This window comes from Cnephaeus nilssonii, assembly GCF_951640355.1.
Source record: "Cnephaeus nilssonii genome assembly, chromosome: 9".
NCBI classification, from domain to species: Eukaryota; Metazoa; Chordata; class Mammalia; order Chiroptera; family Vespertilionidae; genus Cnephaeus; species Cnephaeus nilssonii.
This window is the reverse complement of record NC_137080.1, coordinates 80,345,642-80,369,451: the sequence shown is the minus strand read 5'-3', so window position 1 is coordinate 80,369,451 and position 23,810 is coordinate 80,345,642.

Here is a 23,810-nt window from a genome sequence, read left to right as displayed (position 1 = left end):
AGAAAACAGCCACCTCTACCAATCTTCATGAGTTACTCTTGTACAATGTAAGACTCTCAATCAGCCTGGCCAGATATTCTGGAGCCTTTCAAGCTTTCATACTAGTCCAAATGACCATATTTATTCTTAGCAGCCCCAAGCACTTAAAGTATGCTGTCTTTTTAGTGCTTCAAGATAGGTAAGATAGAAGCCAGTCCCTTTAACAGTCCACAGAAATGTTAAAATATTGGGCATACGGGCCTACTCTTTTCCTGCTAAGGAGAAGTTGGCATGTTGGAGGTTTTTCCTACTCACATTGCACTGAGCTGAAGACAAGGATTATGATGATGTTTTGCTTGCTGTCTTTGTTCTCACTGGCCCTAGGCATTAGGATGTGGCAATGACACATAAACCAAAACAGGTGATACAAAAGTCAATGCCTTGGGCAGCCCTTGGAAAAGTTAAAATGTTGGATGCTCAGGCCAACGCTCCTTCCTTAGGAAGAATTTGGGAATTGAGAGCTTCCTTCAGAATACATGACACTGTGCCAGAAATAGGGATTATGACAAAAGGTTGTCTTGAATTTTCCTACTGGCTTTAATGTAGCTGGTCTAGTACCTGTCAGAGTTCATGAGCCTCTCAATCAGTTTCAGGATGTCACACAAAGGGGATTTGTTCATATATTGTTGTTGAATTGGTGTGGTCATGGAAAGAATTTTGTGTCCAGGGCTTTCTTTTCTGCCATTTGCTGATGTCACTATTAAAGATTATTTTGATGGCAGGACAGAACACAGTGACACTCTATGAAAGAAAAAATTCTTTGATACTTAATGCTCCATAGCAGAGAAGACTACCAATCAGTGCCATACAGAAGGTTGTACCCAGGCAAAGGGTAACAGTAATCTAGAGCTGCAGAAAGCAGCTTAAGTTTGCCAATCAGGATGAGGTTATCTAGGGTTTTCTTGGCTCCCTGTGGAATTGCTAATCTATATATATAAAAAGCCAATGGCCATAATGACCAAAACGAACGGTCACCATGAAGTGCATGGAGCACCTCTTGGTCCCTCCCCCATGGCCCACAGGCTCCTATCACAGTAAGGCTGGTGGCTGGCAGGCAGATGGGCGCGGTGAGGCAGGCACTGCGAGGTTGTTCTGCTTCTGGCCCAGGCCGAAGGCATAATGACCTCGCTGCTGCTGCAGTGGCTGCAGAGCAGGCCGGAGATAGGCCCAGAGTGAGAGGCAGGGCCTGCTCCGAAGCTACCGTGGAGGCTTGGGATCAGGCCCAGAGATAGGCCCGGAGAGAGAGACAGCTGTCAGGGGGGCTGTTATGGATTTCCCAGAGGAGCCAATGGCTGCCTAGGAGGTGGAGCTTTTGACGCTGACTGGAATAGAAACTGACCAATCAGAACCAAATCTAGGTGAACTTCAAGGAGCCAATGGCTGCCTAGGAGGTGGAGCTTTTGACATTGACTGGCATAGAAACAGATCAATCAGAACCTAATCTGGGTAAACTGCGAAGGCAAAACCTAAGGTAGGGGCTGAGGAGGGGTTTAAGGGCAACAGCTGTTTGGTGTAAGGTATAAGAAAGCAGTTCAATTTTTTAATGGCTGGTTTGGCAGTATAGTGCATATGGCTGGCTATCAGTCCAGATATTGGGATTATGTATTTTTGTCTGCCGAAAGCATCTCCTCCGCTGAAGTAAGCGCCCCCCCCCCCCATTTAAGCAATTCTATCCTATATAATCTATCTATACTTGAAAAGGGGCGAGATCAGGCTGGCAGGGGGTTAGGGGCAAGATCAGGCCAGCAGGGGAGGGCAGTTGGGGACAACCAGGCCGGCAGGGGAGAGCATTTGGAAGCAAGATCAGGCAGGCAGGGGGAAGGCAGTTGGGGGCAACCAGACTGGCAGGGGAGGGTAGTTGGGAGCATTAGGCAGGCAAGCAGGTGAGTGTTTAGGAACCAGTGGTCCTTGATTGTGAGAAAGATGTCCCAGATTGGAGAGGGTGCAGGTCAGGCTGAGGGACGCCGCCCCCCCCCCCCCCCCCCCAATGCATGAATTTCATGCACTGGTCCTCTAGTCTATATATATAAAAGCCTAAGCAACCAAACAACTATTCACTATGACACGCCGTGACTACCAGTGGGCAGGTGCTCAATGCAGGAGCTGTCCCCTGGTGGTCAGTCCGTTGCCACGGCCAACCTCCCATGGCCCCGATCAGCCCTGATCACTAGCAAGGCTGAGGGACCCCACTTGTGCACGAATTCATGCACCAAGCCTCTAGTTTTGAATAAATTCATAGATTTTAGGGTATAGGAGCTATCCCTAGTTGTCTGATATCTGACCCTGGGATTTAAGAATTTGACAAGGGAGTGTGTTTTGGGTGTATGCTGCTTGGCCCAGAGGTGGGATTCTGATTTAAAAACAAAAGGTTGGGGTGGTGGCTCAGTAAATTGCACACAGGGAAATTGATAGTTTTTAGCCATGAGTTCATAACTGAGTCAAGACAGCACTTGTGAAATATTATATTATGTAAGAATTGGAATGGAGAAAGATAGTAGAACCCCAAGTCTAGGATACTTTTGTGATGTTCTCAGAACCTAAGAGATAATCAATAAAAGACAGTGTATTTATCTAAACTGCATATCATATTGAATAAATTAGTTTTGAATTTGGGTCACACAACCACTGGTGCTTTAGAATTTATCTCTGTACTCTTCAGTTTGCACAGAGCTGGGGGCAAAACACTGCTGATAATTGGGCACATTAATCTTTTGCTGATAGGATTCTATTACTTAACACTTATCTTTAAGGAATTATTCACAGCTAATGAGCACATTCTCTCCTTAGAGAGCGATAGATATGTGATAAAAATATACTTATATTGTAGGGTGTATAATTTTCTTGAAAATAATTTTCAAATAAATGTAAAGTGCTCGTGGTCTTACAGAAAGGATTCTAAATCATCCTATAAATATCCCTAAAGATGATTTCATCTTAATGATAGGAAGTTTGGAAAAGAATATGATGGCTAATTCAGGAAGCATGTGATTTGGGCCCATCTGTGTTAATCACTAGCTTTACAACATCAAACAAGTTCTTAGTGTTTGGGGATTATATTTTTCTCATTTGAAAATGAGAGAAGTAATGGTGGTGGTCATGGGTATCATCATAGGCTAAAGTGAGAAATGGATTGGACAGTGGATAATGTCTGTGTCTTTAAGGAAATGTCTAATTCCAACTATCACACTGTTGTTAGCAAATTGGTATTAGACATAAGACAAGAACATTTGGTTCTTTGGTACTCATTTAGTGTTAGTCACATATCACTATGGTAAGCAAAAATCTAAAACCTGGGAAAGTGCTGAATCCTCCTGTTCCATTTTTTTTCCCCCATGAAAAGGTACACAGGTAGAGTTGGTCTGGTGAATCATTGTGCAGATGTGGGTGTTGTTTTCTCATTGTTGAGCCAGCCCTGAACAAAAGGCTCCTGGCAGTTTTATCTACTGGGAGGTGGAGGACTGTGAGAGTCTGGGGGTGGCGGGGAGGGGGAGGAGGGGGGTTGAGGGGAGGGGATGAGGAGCACTGAATAGCCAGTCAGAGTGGAGAAAGGTATCTTCAATGTATTTCCCTCTTCCTACACTCGCCCTCAGAGCTAACAGAGGCACCTGAAGATCTCTATCCAGGGCCTTAGATATGGAGAACTAAGAATAAAAGAACCAGGATTGGGCTATTTTCAAAGACTACAATGGGCCAGAAGGGCCTGAATATTTTACTGTAACTTCCTTCAGAGACTGTAGTATACTGGCTGTACATCAAGTCTGGTGTGGGGCAGCCCACTAGGTAAAGCCTTTGTAGTCACCTATGGTCAGGCCTCAAATATCACACACAGGGTTGCATCAGGAGGTGGACTCTTCAAATATGCCAAGAAAGATAAGAAAAATAGAAGGAGAGGTACCAGAAGTAATAAATCAAGGGAGAGAAGTATGATCATTTCTGAAGTGCTAATAAAGTACTTAAGTCATGCCTTCATCCTGTCTTTAATGACATTATCAGCTCCTTAGGAAAAGCTAATTAGTTAATCACTGTTTACTCTGTAAAATTTTATTCCTGAACTATTATTAATTCTGTTGTAAAAAAGATAACATCAGTAAGATATAGATGCCAATTCTATTAATAAAGGAAGGTAAGTAATTAGGCAGAATTGAGCAGAAAGGAAACGAATGATCAAATTATCATTTTCTTTGTAGGGGAGGAAAGACATTAACTTCCAGCATAGTAAGTGATTCAAGCCAAGCTGTTGCTAGCATTTTATTCTAATGCATTACCAAGGAAGATACCAGGGATGAGACTCTCTTATGGACTCTTCATTTATTTTTGTATAGTTTTCTTAGGGACACAAAATATCATGGGTCTGAGAGAAAAATTTCATCTCCTTCCTTTCTTAAAAAAAGGTGCTTTTTTCAAGTAATTCTGAGTAGAACAATGACTACTCCAGTTAGGATTTCTGGCCTAATTATGAATTATGAATTTTACAAAAATGTGTAGTTTAAAAGAAAATCAATGATTATTTTATTTCATTATTTTTTAATCCTCACCCAAAGACATGCTTTTTTATTTGCTTTAGAGAGAGAGAGGGAGAAACATCGATGTGACACTGAAACATAGATCAGTTGCCTCCCATATGTCCCCCAACCAGGTATCAAACCCACAAGCTGGTTATATAACCTGACCAGGAATTAAATACTTTACTCTTTGGTATACAAGATGGTGCGTCAACCAACTGAGCCACAACAGCCAGCACTAAGTTATTTTATTTTGGAGTTCCTTTTCAGTGAATATCATAATGAAATTTAATTTCCCACCAAATAAATCTGGCTAACTTCTGCTGGTAAGTAAAGTACTTAAATACAGTAACCCTGAAACTTTTTGATACATGTATTGGAGGCCTTGAGTCTCCATCTCTGAGACAGGATCTGAGACAATGCAGCTAATGTGTTCACGCTTCCCTAAGGGCTCAACCCCAAATATGCCAAAGCCAGTGTGCTTCCTACTTTGTCACTGACCAAGAAGGCCTGAGTGTTTCCCTCAGCTTGACTAAACTTTGGACAGGTTTCTTCCTGACTACTAGCAATTTTCTTGGAACATTAACTTTAGAAAATTTGCAATTGTAAATTCTTTCCCTGCCCCTTTGAAATGTAAATCTTCTCCCAGCCTCTTGTCACTGTTAAGCCCAGGAATGTCTTTTTCAGGAACCTGGTAGCTGTCCATTCCTTTGAAATATGGTCAGGAAAGACATCACCTCTTTTTCTCAGTTGTCTCTGTTATGAAAGCCTAACTTTGATAAAAACTAATTAGCAAATACAGATGGCCTAATCACATTGACCAACTTCTTCTCTTGAATCTATACCCTCCAGTACTTTTCCCTTAGCTCACCCAGTGCTGAAAAATACCTCCACCTTTTGCTTTCGTGGGGTTAAGTTCAATCTCTTTCCTCTACTACAATCATATCGAGGAAAGTCTTCCTGACAGTTTAACTGTTCAGTGAAATTTTTCTTTGACATCATACTGTGCCTACTTTCCAAGTATGTCTTCTTCTGTGATTTAAGTTCAGCATAGGACCCCTCATTTCTGTATGAACTTTAATTTTAATGAGCAAGAGCTTGACCATGATCCAAAAATAAAAATTATTCTTGGTTCCTTTCTAGTGGCATGTGAGTCCTAATTGATGTAGGGACATGGTGACCAGTATGGCATTTTATAGTTTTGATTGAAGGATAGGAAGGAGGCATTCATATTAAGCATCTCTATAATCCTTTATTTATTGATGAAGAAATAATACTGAATGAGTGACAGACAGAAAGAGAAGGGGACTGGTATTTACTGGGAACCTAATATGTACTAGGCATTCACCCAGCTTCTTTATGTAAATGTTCTCATTTATTCCTCAAAATCACCATATGAGATATGTGTTAATCATCTCCGCTTTTCAGGTGAAGAAATAGAGATGAAAACGTGGGAAATGGCAGTCAGGATTATTAACCAAGGGCTGGCTGACTAAACACCTGAACTTCTTTTTCTTTATTCCATGATGGTTCCTTTGTATTCAATTGAGAAAAATATCTAATATGGCTATTCTGGTTGGCCACTTAGATGCACTAGTCATCATTAATTATTCTTGAGAAACAGAAATGTTCAGACCTATAATGAAGGGAAAAGGGGAGGGGAATCATTTGAAGGGAGGAAACTCTTCCAAATCCTATATAATAAAAGCGTAATATGCAAATTGTCCCCTCCACTGGGAGGTAGTCTGGGAGTTCAACCAGGGGGCAGGGCTGGCTGGGGGGAAGGGAAGGAGGCCCCAGCCGGCAGCCAACAGCCGCTAGGGACACTAGACCTCTAGTCTTTTAATAAGTGCATTATATCTGTATAGGTTAGTGATACTTTTCTTCCAAAATCTGAGAAATGAAGATAAGAAATAGAGAGGAAATGGGATTGCCATTTGCAAGTAAGCATCATATTCAAATCCAATAATTAGGACATTTTTCCTGTGTAATCCATAATGTTGGCAAGCAGTCATTTGAAATTTCTAAGAACGGGGGAACTAAAATTTGGTTGCATTGACTCGGTAAAGGTGCATGTACTAATCAAGAAAGGATGATGGCCAGAGAACATTTGTATATAAATATCTTCCAATAATTATTGCTATCTAGCAATCTCATTAAATGTTATAGAAAGTTCTGGCTGAAGTTTCAGATCTTCCCCTAAGACCAGCATTTATAAATGATAACTTAAAGTTAGGTTGCCATTAGAAATATAATAATTAATCTGAGCTAAGAAAAGGATTACAGCACAACTGGAGTGGCTCAGCTGGTTGCGTGTTGTCCTGGGCACTAAAGGGCTGCTGCTTTGATTCCCTCTCAGGACACATACTAGTACCTGGATTGTGGGTTGGATCCCCCATTAGGGCACAGCAATGTTTCTCTTCCTCTCTCTCTCTTCCTTCCTCTCTCTAAGCATGTCCTCGTGTGAGAATAATAATAAAAATAGGTGATTACATTTTGAGCTGTGTGTCAGGTAAGACAAAAGTTGGAATAAGGTTCAGAAATATAGTTGATCTTACCCTAGCCAGTGGCTCACTGGATAGAGCTTCGGCCTGCGGACTGAAGGGTCCCAGGTTCGATTCGGGTTGCAGGCTCCCGGCCCTGGTTGGGGACGTGTGGAAGGCAATCAATTGGTGTGTCTCTCTCACATCAGTGTCTCTCTCTGTCTCTCCCTCTCCCTTCCACTCTCTAAAAATCAATGGAAAAAATATCTTTGAGCAAGGGAGAAAAAAACAACATATGGTTGATCTAGGTCTGAGATTTTAGCAAAGCACAGTGGCTCAGTCAGACCTGAGATATCATGGGTTGGAGAGGAGAGATTGCATTATTCGCTTTTAGAAGTAGAAATAACCCATGTACAGTATTTTCTGAAAGGACAGGAGGTTCCTAAAAGTGATATTGCTATTTTCTTCACATATTATTTCTCTTCCTTCTTAGCAATGGCATTCCCTATTGTTTTTGTGAAGTCATTAGCCTGCCATTATCAGTAGAATGATCTCTTCATAAATTTTGGAATGGATTCTAGTTGGCTCAAACCAACCAGACCTCTCTTAAGAATGGCCATGTAACTTAAACTGTTTCAATAAAAACAAACTTTCTAATTGGAGTAAAGAAACAAACTTTTAGTCTAAAGGTTTAGGGCTAAGAATTACTGCAGTCAAAAGGAGTGAAATAGAACCATGGGAGATACAGAGAGTGGAGTCAGTGAGTAAGAATGGAGACAATCCAGAGGGTGTCAAGCTCAGAAATGGATCCAGTTAGAGCTCTCAGGTCAGATCAGGATGTTTGACGTGGTATCTACTTCTCTACATATCATTTCACTGAGACATCTACTTCACTTATTTATTTAGATTATTTTACTACTTGGATCCAGAAAAATCTTTACAATTGCTGGTCCCATAAAAAGCCAGTCTATAGGGATAAAATACTGGCCGCTTCAGAGAAAACTCACCCTGAGTGAAGAATACTTCCATCACAGTAGAGCAGGCTTTGCTTAAGAACCAGGGTGTTGGAATGAATAGATATGACAAAGCTGGGGGAGATCACAGTCCCCACCCCTGTGCCTATGCACTCCTGGAAGATGATCATGCTCAAAATGAAAAGATTCTGAAATGCTCCACTGGGAGAGCTAGACACAAGAAACAAGTCTCTTCACAACAGGCTGAAGAGGGGAATACCAGAAATGTGGAAACAGGTCGGTAATGAAAGGACAGGATCCATGGGTGGCCTGAAAATCCACGGATCACAGTAGGATGAAGAAGTAGTATATCCAATAGCCTCAGTCCAACAGTAAGCACAGATACAGTGAACCCCCCGTAGAAGGCAGCTTTGATTCTGAGAGATGCCCAAACTACTAGTAAATACTCCAAAGAAAAATTACCATTGGCAAGGGACCACAGACCGTATAGCTTATGCGGGCTGTAGTGAAATGGAACAATTAATATATATTTTTCTTCTTTTTTGTTTATCCTGGTACAAAAATACAGTTGATGACTTGACAAAAATGGCTCCCATCTAAGGCTGGAAGGTTTGAGTTTCCCCAGCAGTAACAAAGAATGCTTCCAGCTGGGGCTGAGTCCAAGCACACAGCCACTCCTGTACACACGTTATTTGTAGCCTCTCTGGGTGCTTACAAGTAAAAGAAAGGGAAATCCCTAGAAGGGGCAGGATTTACCAATAATCTAGTGGTGAGGGCATGTATTCACTGGCTGATGAAGGGGTTTGGGGCATAATCACTCAGGGTATAATTTATTCAAGTTTACCAAACATACTTCTTGATTGACCTTTCTCCCAAGCCTAGGAATTTCAGATCTTGCTTAATAAGACACTGCCCCTTCAGTTATAAAATCTTTGAAAGTTGCAAATATTAAATGGAGCAAAGGAATGCCAACTGCAGCAGGGGGAAATACAACATCTGGCCGTCTAGTAACCTACATTTTATGCCTGAATCTGAATTTTAGGTTCTCTGGTTTCAACTTGTTAATCTTTAAAATTAGAAGCTTGGATACAATATTCTCTGAGATTTTCTCCCCATAAATCACAGGTAAATATAACCTCAGGTAGCAGCTGATTGTGTATTCCATACTGATTCAAATCTTCAGAAGCATTTTGCTAGAGATGCTGATTTGGCAAAAGGGAAAACTACCTATAGTCAACCATGTAAAATGTGATTTATTTTATTTTATTTTTGTGTGTGCATAAGTCCTCATCTGCAGGTCCTGCTGAAAATTCTACCACTCTCTTGGACATTTCCTTCTTTAGACTAAAAATGTATTATTTTCCAGCTGGAACAAGCAGATGTCTCCTAGAGCAGCTGCCTCCTATATTGCAGTTCCATTTATTAAACTAGATTTAGGTGCTACCTGGCCCAGGTGGCATATGTGCAATTATTAGAAAATGTCTGCACTTGCTGGATCTCATCCCTGGTACTATTTTTTCTCTTCTCCACATACCAAGTTTCTTTATGTTTCAATTTTCAAATAGGGTGTGAGCCAGACCGCAGTGAAAATTTGTGAAGCTATGTGAATGAAAAAGAATTTATTGTATTTGTACATATTAAATATTAAATGAGCCTACAATTGGGATCAAATATTTTAATCCCTCAAAATACTTTCCTACAAAACATTTTCTACAAAGTTTTTGTACTTACCCAAAGACTGAGACATTGTGATGTTCGTTATTCAATGTAGCACAGAAGACTGAGTAGGGAATATTAAAACCAAATAAAAACTAACAAAAGCAATTTTTTGTTATGCTTCTTTTCAGGAAAAAAATACTGAAAATATGAACGGGTTTTTACTTATTTTAGAATCTAGGAATATAAATATTACTCTTATAGCCTTAGGTAAATCACTTCATTGCTCACTGTTTCAATTTCTCAAAGAAAAATGAGAAACTTAATGATTTGTAGAAGCTGACATAATGCCAAACTCCTAATAAAACAATCAGTTGCCTTTTAGGATTGATATCAAATCTAGAAGCAATTAAAAATGCAGAAAGAGAATAAGATGATTATCTTTATCCACTTGTATTAGTGTTCACCAAAATATGCTTGTAAAATACCAGTGTTGTTAAGTAGTCTTTGGGGAAAAGGGTTCTATTATTCATACTTGTGGGAAGCATTGTAGACTGAACTCCTTTCTGATGAGGAGATAATACCACTTTTAGCTCATTAAAGGATCTGATAAGTCATGTAGTTACAACTTCATCTTTATTTAACCCAGTTTTTCCCAAGTGTATTCAATCTTAAAAACCTTTCTCCTCAAATTATACATATTAAAAATAGGTAAAACACACACACACAAAAACCCCACAGAATCATCTTTGTTGATTTATTGATGATAGTCATTCTGACAGGTGTGGGGTTATATCTCATTGTGGTTGTGGTAAGTTTACACAATGGAACACTACTTGGCCATAAAAATGAAGGAAATCTTACCCTTTTCAACAGCATGGATGGACCTGGAAAATCTAATGCTAAGTGAAATAAGTGAGTCAGAGAAAGACAACTACCATATGATTTCACTGATATGTAGACTCTAATGAACAAAATAAACCATCAAACAAAATAGAAGCAGACTCATAGATACAGAGAACAGACCTGACAGCTGTCAGAGGGAAAGGAGTTTGGGGGGCTGGGTGAAGAGATTAATCAAAGAAAAAAAAAACACACCTCATAGACACAGATAATAGTATGGTGATTACCAGAGGGCAATGGGGTAAGGGGAGGTATAAGAGGATAAAGGGGGGATAAATGGTGATGGAAGGGATGGTGAACACACAATACAATTACAGATGATGTATTATATAATTGTACATGTTGAACCCTATATAAGTTTACTAAGCAATGTCACCTCAATAAATTCAATAAGTAGAAATAATACTAAAATAAAAAATAAAAAGAAATAAAAACAAAGAAGGTAAGTGTTACAGTATTTTAAATCAACATTGACAGACCATTTTAGTGCATTTTATTTCCTCAGGATTGTAAGTGTATATTTTATTTCTCAAAGAAACAATGTCAACTTTTGAATCTTATAAACTATTAATTAGTTTTCCTTTTGATGCCAGAATGGGTAGGTGTGTTGTGCCTTCACTGATAGAGGACTTATGTAGTTCACTCTCCATGCCTTTATCCCTCCATTTCTCTTTTTCTTGTTGTTTAATCAGGTTGTGTTTCTGTTCATGAGGTGACAATAATTCATATTTGAAAAATTGTTATAATATCTCCAAAGAACTTTCACATTGGTTTTGTATTACCAGCTTTAAATTTAGTTTTCTAATTTTGTGACTCACTTAAATGCAATCATGTTACCTGAGAAATGCCTCCACATTAAATCATCATGTTCAGGATTATTGCCACCATTAACTCAAAGAAAAATTAGTAATTGGTTAGTCTTTGTCTATAAAATAATAGGAAAACAAGTTAATTTATTAAGTAAAATGTACCTCACACAAGTTTGGGAAGCTGAAAAAAACCACACCAAGCAACTTTGGGACATCCATGCTAAACATTTGGCCCTTGGGTGACTGTGTCGTGTTTATCAGAAGAACTGGCGAGCACTCTGGAGATGGGGACGCAGGAGGAAAGATCATTAGGCATGCTCCCTTTATAACATCGGGTGAAAAGGCTCATTACCCAGGTCCCGCTATGCTCTGACTGGCATGCGATATGGTAATTAATATAAAGAGCCACATTTGGAGAAGTGGCAGATGATAAAAGGAAATAAGAGGTGTAAATTCTATATAATCTGGGGGTCAAACCTTACACACACACTGAATAGGTGTCTGAGGGACATCAAAATTACAATAACGTTTTTACTAACAGAGTTTGAAAGAAATAGCAATAAGATAGATGATGGTTAGAAAAATTACAAGTCTTAAGTGCTTGGGTAAGTACACATTTTAGAATGGAATGGATAACTAAATAAAATTGCTCAGTTATGCTAATATCTGAATGGAAGCAATATAACTACTGGAATGTGAAGGAGGGATATATAGCTGTGAGATTGGGACATCAGAATCTTATCTTTCTTTTTAATTTTTTTAATTTTGCAATTACAGTTTATATTCAATATTATTTTTTTATTTGTTTCAGGTGTATAGCACAGTAAGATAACCATATATTGTACAAAGTGTTCCCCCTGTTATTTCCAATACCCACCTGGCACCATACATAGTTATTATAGTGTTATTGACTATATTTCATATGCTGGACTTTACATCCCAATGGCTATTTTGTAGCTAGCCATTTGTACCTCGTAATCCCTTTACCTTTTTCACCCAGTCCTGCACCCCACTCCTTTCTGGCTTCCATCAGTCAGTTCTCTGTGTCTGTGTAAGCTGTTGTGTTTCTTTCTCTTTCCACCTAAGAAACTGATGTGTGGTTTAAAAGTAATAAACTGTATTGAACCTCAGGCCTATAATATTTTTTTTCTATCTTCAGGATTACATCATCTGAGAAACTTTAAAATTAATATTAGTGAAAGTACAAACCAATGATTATTTAATTATACCTGAACACATTCATAGATGGATTAGACATTATTTGGAATCAGTAATTTGTAATAATCTATAATTATAAAAGCATAATATGCTAATTAGACCAGACGTCCTTCCAGATGACCTTCCGGACGAAGCCAGGGCTGCAAGGGAAGCCCAGGTCCTGGGTGCTGGAGGGAAGCCAGTGCAGCAGCTGGGGGAAGGAAGGCCTACTCTTGCACGAATTTCGTGCATTGGGCCTCTAGGTCTAAATAAGATACAAGGGCTGTTTCCTGTAAACGTGTATGTTGGTAAAATTGTTGCTTTTCTATTCCTTTTCCAAGTTTACATATTTTCCCACTTTTTTACATATACCTTTCCAGGAGGAGTTTGTCTTCAATCCGTAAAACTGAGATAAGTCTCATTTGATTCATGAATTAACAAATTTAATCATTGATTCAACAAACACTTTCAGGTTCCTACCAAGTAGAATGGATCAGGACCTGGCTAATAGTAAGTTCACCTGAAGTTTGAAAGCAGCACCTCGCACTGATGCTCCCTCCCCCCCAATAGAATTCAGCCAGCATCCAGTGTGTAGGCCAGCTCCTCCAATATGTGGGACATAGTCACTCAAGCATTTTGTTATTTCAAGGGAACAATAACCAAAGCATAGGCCTGCTTCCTGAACTTACTGAACTTCCAGTCTGGTCTAGAAGATAGTTATGGTGGAAAATATAGGGTGCTCTATTTCAGGGGGTTCAGCAGAAGCTACCTAAACAAGTGAAATGTGTTGATGTCTGAAGGATGGATGAAAAGAAATAGTTTGTTGGAAAAGGAGCAACAAGAGTGGGGACTTGAGGGAGGGTATTCTAAGAGAACACATCAAGGTAGCCATTAATAATTATATATTTTTTATCTCATTTCTTTTATAATTATTATTTTTATCAACCTAAAGTCAGTATATAAGTAAATTATTATTGTAAATCCTATCTAATAAAGAGGGAATATGCTAATTGACCATCACACCGTCACAAAGATGGTGGCACCCACAGCCAATAAGGAGGGAATATGCTAATTGACTGCCATGCCCTCAAAGATGGCAGCACCCAGTTCCCTCAGCCCCACCAAGGCAGCAGGCACGCGGCATGGCTGGGCCCACCCCGTGCGCCTGCCTCCAGAGTACCCCAGTCCCCTCAGCCTCCCAGGCCTGGCCCAAGGCACAGGCAAGCCTCGGATGGTGGCTGCCCAGCCGCCCAGGGCTGGCCCGAGGTGCAGGCAAGCCTCGGATGGTGGCTGCCCAGCTGCCCAGGGCGAGCCCAAGGCACAGGCAAGCCTCGGATGGCAGCTGCCCAGGCGCCCAGGGCCGCCTGAGGCTAGGTAACCAGGGCCGGCCAAGGCTCGCGCTGCTGGCAGTAGCAGCAGCAGAGGTGTGATGGGGGCATTGCCTTCCCCTGATCACCGGGTCGCCTCCTGACCCTGAGGGTTCCCGGACTGTGAGAGAGGGCAGGCTGGGCTGAGGGACCCCCCTTCCAGTGCATGAATTTTCATGCACCAGGCCTCTAGTGTTTCAATAAGTGAGTATTAGAACAGAAATACGGAAAATGTCCACTTCACACCTCAGTTTATAGAAGAGTATGGCATGTGTCATCCCATTTCTTCAGTTAATGTTCCAGGTGTGTACACTCAAATACATATCAATATACACATACACATACTTTAAATTAATGGGCTTACATTATACACTTAGCCTGACTTGTGTTTTTTGTTTGTTTGTTTGTTTGTTTGTTTGTTTGTTTTTTAATGTAACTGTATCTTGGAGCATTTCCCAAGAAGGTACACATAGGCCTACCTCCCTTTTGATGGTTGCATAATTTCACATGCTATAACTTTATCATACTTGCATAATCACTTTTTCAGAGATGGATATTTATATTAATTTCATTTCCCCCCTGTTATAAAAAAGTTGCAATGAACATCCTTAAATCTCCATCTGTAAGTTCTTATGCAAGTATCGCCTTAAGGTAGAATCCGAAGCATTGCATCAAATGAACGTACATTTTATTTTCTGTTGTATACTGCCCATCAACTGCCCTCCAGAAATTGTTTACAACTTGTAGTCCATGCTACTGGTGACTTTCTCACAGCCTTACCTCATAGCACTACACAATTTCTAGGTTTTCTTTGATGATAGATGGTTCTCTATGTCTAGCCACATTTTCTTTCTTATATAAGATAAATATAGGGACTCAAATTCAAAGACTTGTTCGGGTCAAGTAAATAAAACAAAAAAATTGAATGGGTAAAAGAAAACAGCAGAGTGGTAGCAAGCCTGGCAAATGGAAAGGATACACTCTGCCACATTAGATTCTGGAATGTAGACTTTTTTTGAAAATAATCTGTTCACCAAATAAAATAAAATTGTGGTTTGAGGACCATCAATTTGAGACCTTGCTCTAAAGGCAGAAGTCCTTGGTGGGAAGCCAGTCGGGCAAAGGCTTCACGATTCCCCTGGTGGCAAAGTATCTGTCCTCCCACTGATGCCCAAGGATGGTCCTCGCACAGACTTGGTGATCCATGTGTCCCCATCCTATTCTGAGAACTGAGGTGTGAGAGACTCTCTCTATTATCTTAGCATGGGGCGAGGTACTTCATACTCTGTAGAAAAGTCATTTATCACAGCCAGACTTAGAATGATAAAAGATAACGTATTTGAAGGGAATGTGACATGTTTTCTGCTATTTTTATGCAAAATATGTGGTTTGCTGCAGCAACTCAGCTCTTAAGAGGTACTGATTACCTCTCCAGGGAAACCAAGGATTTTAGACTTCAGACCCCATCTCCTCCTACCTTTCTGTTCCTTTTATCTGAAACACTACTAAAATGTGTATCACTGGAAAGCTTTATCTAAAAATACTTATTTTTTCTTTTTGTAGATATTTAACATACTTTAAGTGGCAATGCTTTGTTATATTAATTAGATTGTCATTAAACTGCATTGTAGTGCAGTTTTTTTATTTAAAAAATTATTTATATATATATATATACACACACACACACACACACACACACACACACACACACACACACACTAGAGGCCCGGTGTATGAAATTCGTGCATGGGGGGGGTGTCCCTCAGCCCACCCTGCCACCTCTCACAGTCCGGGAGCCCTCTGGGGATGTCCTACTGATGGCTTAGGCCCGCTCCCCCTAAGCCACAATCTGGTTTCCTTGTGCAGGAGGTGACCAGGCTGATCAGAGGAAGGCGCCACACCCATCATCCCAATGCTGGCTGCTGCAGCCACCTAGGTGTTTTCATGAACATGGACTCTAGTCCCTTAACCACAAAAAAACATCTGTGTCCGCTCCAGTCCTGCTCCAGCCACGCTGTAGTGGCTTGGGTAAGCCCTCCTGTCTGTGTCTGCTCTGGGCCTCCTCAAGTCACACTGCAGTGGCTGGGGCATTCCCCCGTCTGTGTCCCCACCCACCAGCTCCTGCCTGCACATGCCTCCATTGGGAGTGGCCTCTACCTCTGAGGCAGCGTGACATTAGCGCTGGGCAGGCCTGTGCATGCCTTCACTGGGGGCGGGAGTCCCCGCCCACCAGCACCTGTGCACGTGCAGCCTGTTGACTGGTCATGACTGGGACCCCATTAGGACCAATTAGCATATTACCTCTTTATATATATAGATGGCTGATATACACTAATAAAAGAGTAAGATGTAAATTGACCATAACTTCGCAACACCCACCAGCCAATCAGGAGTGAGTATTCAAATTAACCCAACAAAGATGGTGGGTTAATTTGCATACACAGGCACCGATCGGCCGGGGTGGACACTTGCATCATCGCCATGGTGATGACGCAGGCATTCCGCACCACTGCAGCCACTCTGGGCCTCTGGGCAGCTGGGAAGGTGGAAAGGCATTCTGCACCACCGCAGCCACTCCGGGCCTCTGGGCAGCTGGGAAGACAACAGGCTGCACGTGCACAGGAGCTGGGCTGGAGCGAAAAGGCAGTGCCAGCAGCCAGGGGAAGGAAGGCCCATTCTTGCACGAATCTTCATGCATCGGGCCTCTAGTGTGTATGTATATATATATATATATATATATATATATGTGTGTGTGTGTGTGTGTGTGTGTGTGTGTGTGTGTGTGTGTGTATACTAGAGGCCCAGTGCACGAAATTCGTGCACGGAGGGGGTTGTCCCTCAGCCAAGCCTGTACCCTCTCCAATCTGGGACCCCTCAAGGGATGTCCGACTGCCCATTTAGACCCGATCCCTGGGATCAGGCCTAAACGGGCAGTCGGACATCCCCCTCACAATCCAGGACTGCTGGCTCCCAACTGCTTGCCTGCCTGCCTTCCTGATTGCCCCTAACCGCTTCTGCATGCCAGCCTGATCACCCCCTAACCACTCTGCTGCCAGCCTGTTTGCCCCCAACTTCCCTCCTCTGCCGGCCTGGTTACCCCTAACTGCCCTCTCCTGCAGGGTTGATCACCTCCAACTGCCCTCCCTTGCAGGCCTGGTCCTTCTCAACTGCCCTCGCTTGCAGGCTAGGTGCCTCCCAACTGCCCTCTCCTGCTGGCCATCTTGTGGTGGCCATCTTGTGTCCACATGGGGGCAGGATCTTTGACCACATGGGGGCAGCTATATTGTGTGTTGCAGTGATGATCAATCTGCATAGTACTCTTTTATTAGATAGGATAGAGGCCTGGTACAGGGGTGGGGGCCAGCTGGTTTGCCCTGAAGGGCGTCTCTGATCAGGGTGGGGTTCCCTTGGGGCGTGGGGTGGCCTGAGCGAGGGGCCTGTGGTGGTTTGCAAGCGGGCCACGCCCCCTGGCAACGCAAGCGGAGGCCCTGGTATCTGGAATTTATTTTCCTTCTACAATTGAAACTTTGTAGCCTGGAGCAGAGCCAAGCCTGGGGCTCCCTCCGAGGCCAGCAGCCATTTGTGTTGGGGTTATAATTGAAACTTTGTTGCCTTAAGCGGGTGGGCCCGGCCAGGGTGTGCGGAAAGCTTTGCTTCCCCTGTTACGGGCGGCAACCCTGGCCTGCTCTCTCAAGCTCCATTTTGCCGCCATTTGTTTGAATTTGTTTACCTTCTATAATTCAAACTTTGTAGCTTGAGTGGAGGCTTAGGCCTGGCCAGGGTAGGTGGAAAGCTTGGCTTCCTCTGTTACCTAGGAAACCTTGCTCTATGTGGCTGTAGCCATCTTGGTTTGGGTTAATTTGCATACTCGCTCTGATTGGATGGTGGGCGTGGCTTGTGGGTGTGTTGGAGGTATGGTCAATTTGCATATTTGTCTATTATATATATATATATGGCTAATATGCAAATTGTTCGCTCGGGAGTTTGACTGGGAGAGCAGGAGTTCGATCGTTCACTATGACATGAGCTGACCACCAGGGGGCGGCGTGGAACTTGGCAGGGAGGGGTACTGAGGGAGTGATGGAAGGAGGCGGGGAACCCAGGCCTAGGGACCCTACCCTGCACCAATTTCATGCACCAGGCTTGTAGTGTGTGTGTGTGTGTGTGTGTGTGTGTGTGTGTGTGTGTGTGTGTGTGTATGTATAATTTTTTTTTAAGGTGGCAAAACTCAAAACTCTCCCTTTGTTCTCAAATACCCAGCAGGGGTATAGGGGGTAAGATACATGATGGCCATGAGCCTAAAGCCTATTATTAATATTTCTGGCTCACACAAAAGGCCAAATTTAATATCCATGAGATACTGGGTTTGCAAGGTTTTGAAAGCTGTTAGAGTTTTAGTAGGCAGAGGAGAACAGATACTTTTCCAAATTCAGCTTACATCTGCTTTAAAAGATCTTGCACAGCTGCTCCCTGTTCTAGTTTCCCTGGGTTTGCAAATGTGTGAATGTGGTAAATATTCTTGAAGAATGGATTTTATGACTCAAGCCAGAGTCTGCCTCTGGCCAAGTGGGGAATTTTAGCCAGTTTGGATGGAGAGGACATCTTGAAAGTCAGTGTGAGTATCTGAATCAGAAATGTCTGAGTTAGCCCCCACATTTGACAATTCCATAGTGTGAATTTGCTGGGCAATTATTGTAACATGGTTTTCTAATACCGTATTTTCTGGCGTATAAGACGACTTTTTAACCCAGGAAAATCTTCTATGCGCCCAGTCGTCTTATATGCTGGAAAATACGGTAGGTTGTATTGAAAAGCCTATAGCTCTTCTTTTGTGTGTCTGTCCTTTCTTTACTTTCACATATGATGCTTCCTGTATTCAATGTGTGGGGTTTTTCCTACACCAAACAACTGACACCGGCTGGGTGTCCCAGAATTTAACTCAATTCTGACACTATATTTCTGCAGATAGCATCAGATCCCATAGGGCCGTGGTCGGCAAACTGCGGCTCGCGAGCCACATGCGGCTCTTTGGCCCCTTGAGTGTGGCTCTTCCACAAAATACCATGGCCTGGGCGAGTCTATTTTGAAGAAGTGGTGTTAGAAGAAGTTTAAGTTTAAAAAAATTGGCTCTCAAAAGAAATTTCAATCGTACTGTTGATATTTGGCTCTGTTGACTAATGAGTTTGCCGACCACTGCCATAGGGCAAGGGCTTAGTCCCATGAGACTCCCCCCCCCCCCCCAGGTGCCAATCACAAGTAGTAGGACCTAGGTTACCCACAATGTCTGCCGTCTTGCCTACAAGTCAGATGGTCCCATGATTTCCGCCCCCATGGAGTTTTTTATTTCCTTGAGTAGCTCACAGAACTCAGGGAACTACTCACTTGCATTTACCATTTTAATAAAGGATGTGATCAAGATGCAGAAGAACAGCCAGGTGAAGAGGTACATAGAGTAAGGTTTGGGAGGTCCCCAGTGGAGGAGCTTCTGTGTCCATGGAGTTGAGGTGCATCACACTTCTGGTATGTGGATGTGTCCAACTTGGAAGCTTGCTCAGCCCCCTACTGTTGTTTTGTGGAGTTTTTCCCATGAAGGCATGATCAATTATTAACTTCATTTTCAACCCCTCTCCCTCTCTAGAATATGGGGGGTGGGGCTAAAATTTCAAACTTCTAATCGTGGCTTGATCTTTGTGGTGACCAGCCCCCAATCAGGAGTCCACTAAGAGTCACTTAATTAGAACAGAAGCTGCTCCTAGTGCTCTTATTACTTAAGACATTACAAGAGTTTTAGTATCTGTGCCAGGAACTGGGACCAGATAGATCTATTGTCTCTCATAGGTAAAGCAGTACTAAATAATGCCTGTCCCCTTAGGTGGTGTACATTAGGCCAAGGTCAGGTATATAAAATACAAAATACTATATTAGCTCTAGGCACCCAGTGAATGTCATTAACTGAAAAAGGCATTTCTTAATTACTAGTGGCCCAATACATGAAATTTCATGCAAGGGGCTCGCCTCGGCCCTCACAGCTACGGTAGCTTGCCTCAGCCCTCGCAGCCCCAGCTTTGTCCGAAAGGTCGGAAGGACGTCCAGAAGGTCGTTTGGCTGCCCGGTCTAATTAGCATATTATGCTTTTATTATTATAGTTAGATTTTTTTTTTATCCCACCTTCCTCATAGGTAACTAGGAATTGTTGAGTTGTTCTTGCCCATTAAGTAGGTGACCCTTTCTCCCTGGACTTCTGATGTTGCATGATAATCTGCTCAAATGAATGGCCCATTGCAATATAGAAAATTGTTATTCATCAAAAGGGCATGAAGAACTCATACCCCAAGCATTCATTTTGAGTAAAATTGTTGTAGCACCTCCTCCTTCATCTTGATGTCCTTCCTCATACCCCATCCATCAAATGCTCTCATTTTCAACCTCATCCCCTTGGACATTAGATACCTTCCTTTCCTATAGCATCATGTTCTTCACTAAATTAGAAGAGTATTTTCAATCTTGCTCTCTCCTTCTCTAAACTTCAGCTCTATCTCTGAGTCCAATTCTTGTCATTTTGCATCTCTCGTTTTTTACAAATTAATCTCCAATCTTCCTTGACTAATTTTCTCACGAACTTGCTCCTCTTAACTGTACCTTCTATATGGTTAATTTAATTTTTTCCCACCAAAGAGTGAATGTTTACGTTACAGGGGACTTTAATTCCTCTCATCCTCTGCCTGGACCCAAAGATCTTTCCCCTCTAGTCCCTTCTCTGTTTTTGCATGAGTACCCTTCTTAAAGAGTACCACTTTGGCTCAGGTTTTGATCCTTGCATTCGCATGCATGCGCACGCACCTGTGTGTGTGTGTGTGTGTGTGTGTGTGTGTGTGTGTGTGTGTGTGTAGGAGTTCTGATAAATACTTCATATTTCAAGAGGCTACTGTGATGGCTTTGTAATAGATCTGTTGAAATAACTACATTGATCTCTACAAAGTAGTACTTTTAAAATCCATGATACAGTATAACCAATAATTTGGTACATTAAATGTCTGCTTCTGTGATTATCAAAGCTAGATCCACATAGACTGAATGTCTGCCAAATATTTGAGGTTTATTATTTTGTTAATTAACTTCTCAATGTAATGTCAATGTTACTTGATATTACACAAGTGGTGACACTCTTCCCATATATTTTTTACTTTGGTCATATTTTTTACTTTGGATAACCTTATATGTTGCCTAGACTTTCTATAGGCTGTTTTGATGATTCTAAGGTAGGTATATTTTATAAATATTTATAGTATTTAAATTACATTTTGAACATCAATATCTACTATATAAAAAACACTAGATTCTTAAAAACTCAGGAGGCATTATCTTTATAATCAAAACCTGCTGATCTCCATGTGGTTGAGAAATGCACTATGCCAGGGCTGTCTGGTTATCAGTTGGTCTGGTTCCCACCTATTCACTGTCATTGTATACAATCAACTCTTCTAGGACTTCAGGAAAGCATTTTGATTTCTAATGGCAGGGAAGATTTTATAGCTGCTGAAACCCAGATGGTTAGTTAGATATATATTGAGATAGACCAAAATTTAATGGGGGTTGCTATTCATTGGTAAGTATATAAGGAAAGTTGGCCATGGATATTCAAAGAAAGTGCTTTTTCAACTCTTTGACTCTGTGCTGAAACTCTCAGAGATCTACCAGGAGGTATGGACACATTGTATGTTAGAAAACCCAATCTTATTCATCTAATAGTGGATTCTAACCTATTATATGATTCTAAATCCAGAAACCACAGGGAAGTAGCAATTCAAAGGCATTTTTATTGCAGGGATAGTTTTCTTCCACTACCATGCTTTTAAAACCTATAATAAACAGAGGTCTGGCTTTACATTATTGTAATTTTATTGTAAATTTAAAAGTAGAAATACTAGATGGTGAAATGTGCTGAAATCATATGTTCTCCATTGAACCAGTATACTTTTTTTCTGATTAAACACAGATCCAACACTAAAGTTTTGAAGTTGTATTGAAAAATATTTCTCTAGAACAGTTCATTGGTACATCTAAATTTCTTTGACTTTCAACCTAATATTCAGAAGCAATCAATCCACATGGATTTATTCAGAGCATAACAACAGTGGGACTACCCACTGACTAAATATTAGACTCTCTGGAGAACTTTTAAAAAATACCTATTAATGGATTTTGCCACAAAGCAATAAAAAAATGAGGTTTAGATCTACACATTAGTTGTTACTGCTGTTGTTGCTTTTTCAGCTCGCATGTGATTTAATCTTCAAACAAGGTTGGAAAACACTAGTGTATATTGCTTAGTGTTAATTTTCTACTGACCTGCAGTTTTCAATGATTTTCACTTATGATGTTTGATAATTGTATTGATTTGGAGTTGCATGTAATAGAAACTAAGCATATACCTTCAACTAACCAGAACTCTGAAGATAAGTGGTCCAGGGCTAAATTAGCCTCTGTACCAATTAATCAATGCCATGGGATCCTTAAATTTCTCTTCAAACAATAGACTGGGTTTTCCTTCTAGCCCCTGCTGTTTTTCTAGGAAAGAATAAGAAGAATTAACAAGGAGTTAGGAGAGGTTGTATGATCAGAAAAGCATATTTTCTAGTAACCCCCCAGTTGACTAAGTGCACAGAACTTTAGCCACAGAAGAAACTGAGAAAATATGGGAGACACATTTCAAGTATTTTTTTTCTATTTTTATTTACATCAGTATTATTTTTACCTTGCATCCCCAAACTATGCATAGTATTTTAATATACTTGGTTAGCTTACAACACTATTTTCTTACACATTGAAAAGTCAGCAATGTTTCTGTAGGAGATATATAATAAAACCATAACATGTATAAAATTCCTTTAGGAACCCATTTCTAAAAGATGAATCATTTTTTATGAAAAGTATGATAGCTATTGTGCTTAATGATACTGCCAAACGTGTGATAAAATTGCAGTACTAAGAAAATTATATAAATGCGACGCCTCATTAACCAATCTTTACAATTTGCTATTTGATCAATGCTCATGAAAGTTTTGTTCCTCAGCTAGAAAATCAACTCTATCAATTAGGACTATTTAAAAATTCATATAGTGTCTACTTTGTCTTTTATTCAAATCTAAAGAGAAAAGTCCTATTTCCAACCCCTTTTAGTTTAATTATAAACAGAATTGTTCTGGACATCAGCTATATAATTACATGTTCAGCGTTTAACTTTCATTGCCTGATCAATTCCTTTAGGATGGTGTTTCAGAAGAGGAATATAGCGAGCGACACATTTCCTAGATTGCTATCTTCCATTTACAAAAATAGCACTTAGTAATGCAGAGGACCTGGAAAATATTTCAATACTTCTTCCTTCTATCAGGCAGGATCCAACCAGGAGACAAAAATCACACAGTAATTTGAAAAGGGAATTTTTAATATAAAGGATAGTTGAAACAAACAAACTCATAGACACAGAAACAGTATGGTGGTTAGTGAGGAGAAGGGGGATGGAGGGAGGATGAAGAGGATAAAAGGGGTCAAATATATGATGGAAGGAAACTAGACTTTGAGTGGTGAGTACCCAAAGCAATATATAGATGATGTATTACAGAATTATATGGCTGAAACTTATATAATGTATTAAATAATGGCATCCCAATAAATTTAATTTAAAAAAGAATCATTAATGATAAGGAATTTTCTATAAAAGAGGAAAGAGTGCTCTAAAGAATACCTACTTTGGGACTGAGAAAGAGTACCCAAGGGAAAGATACATATTAAGGTCTGAATGCAGACCTCATTGGAGAAGAAATGGTTGCAGACCTGTGATGACAGAGAAGGTGGATGGGGAACTTGAGGTCAGAGC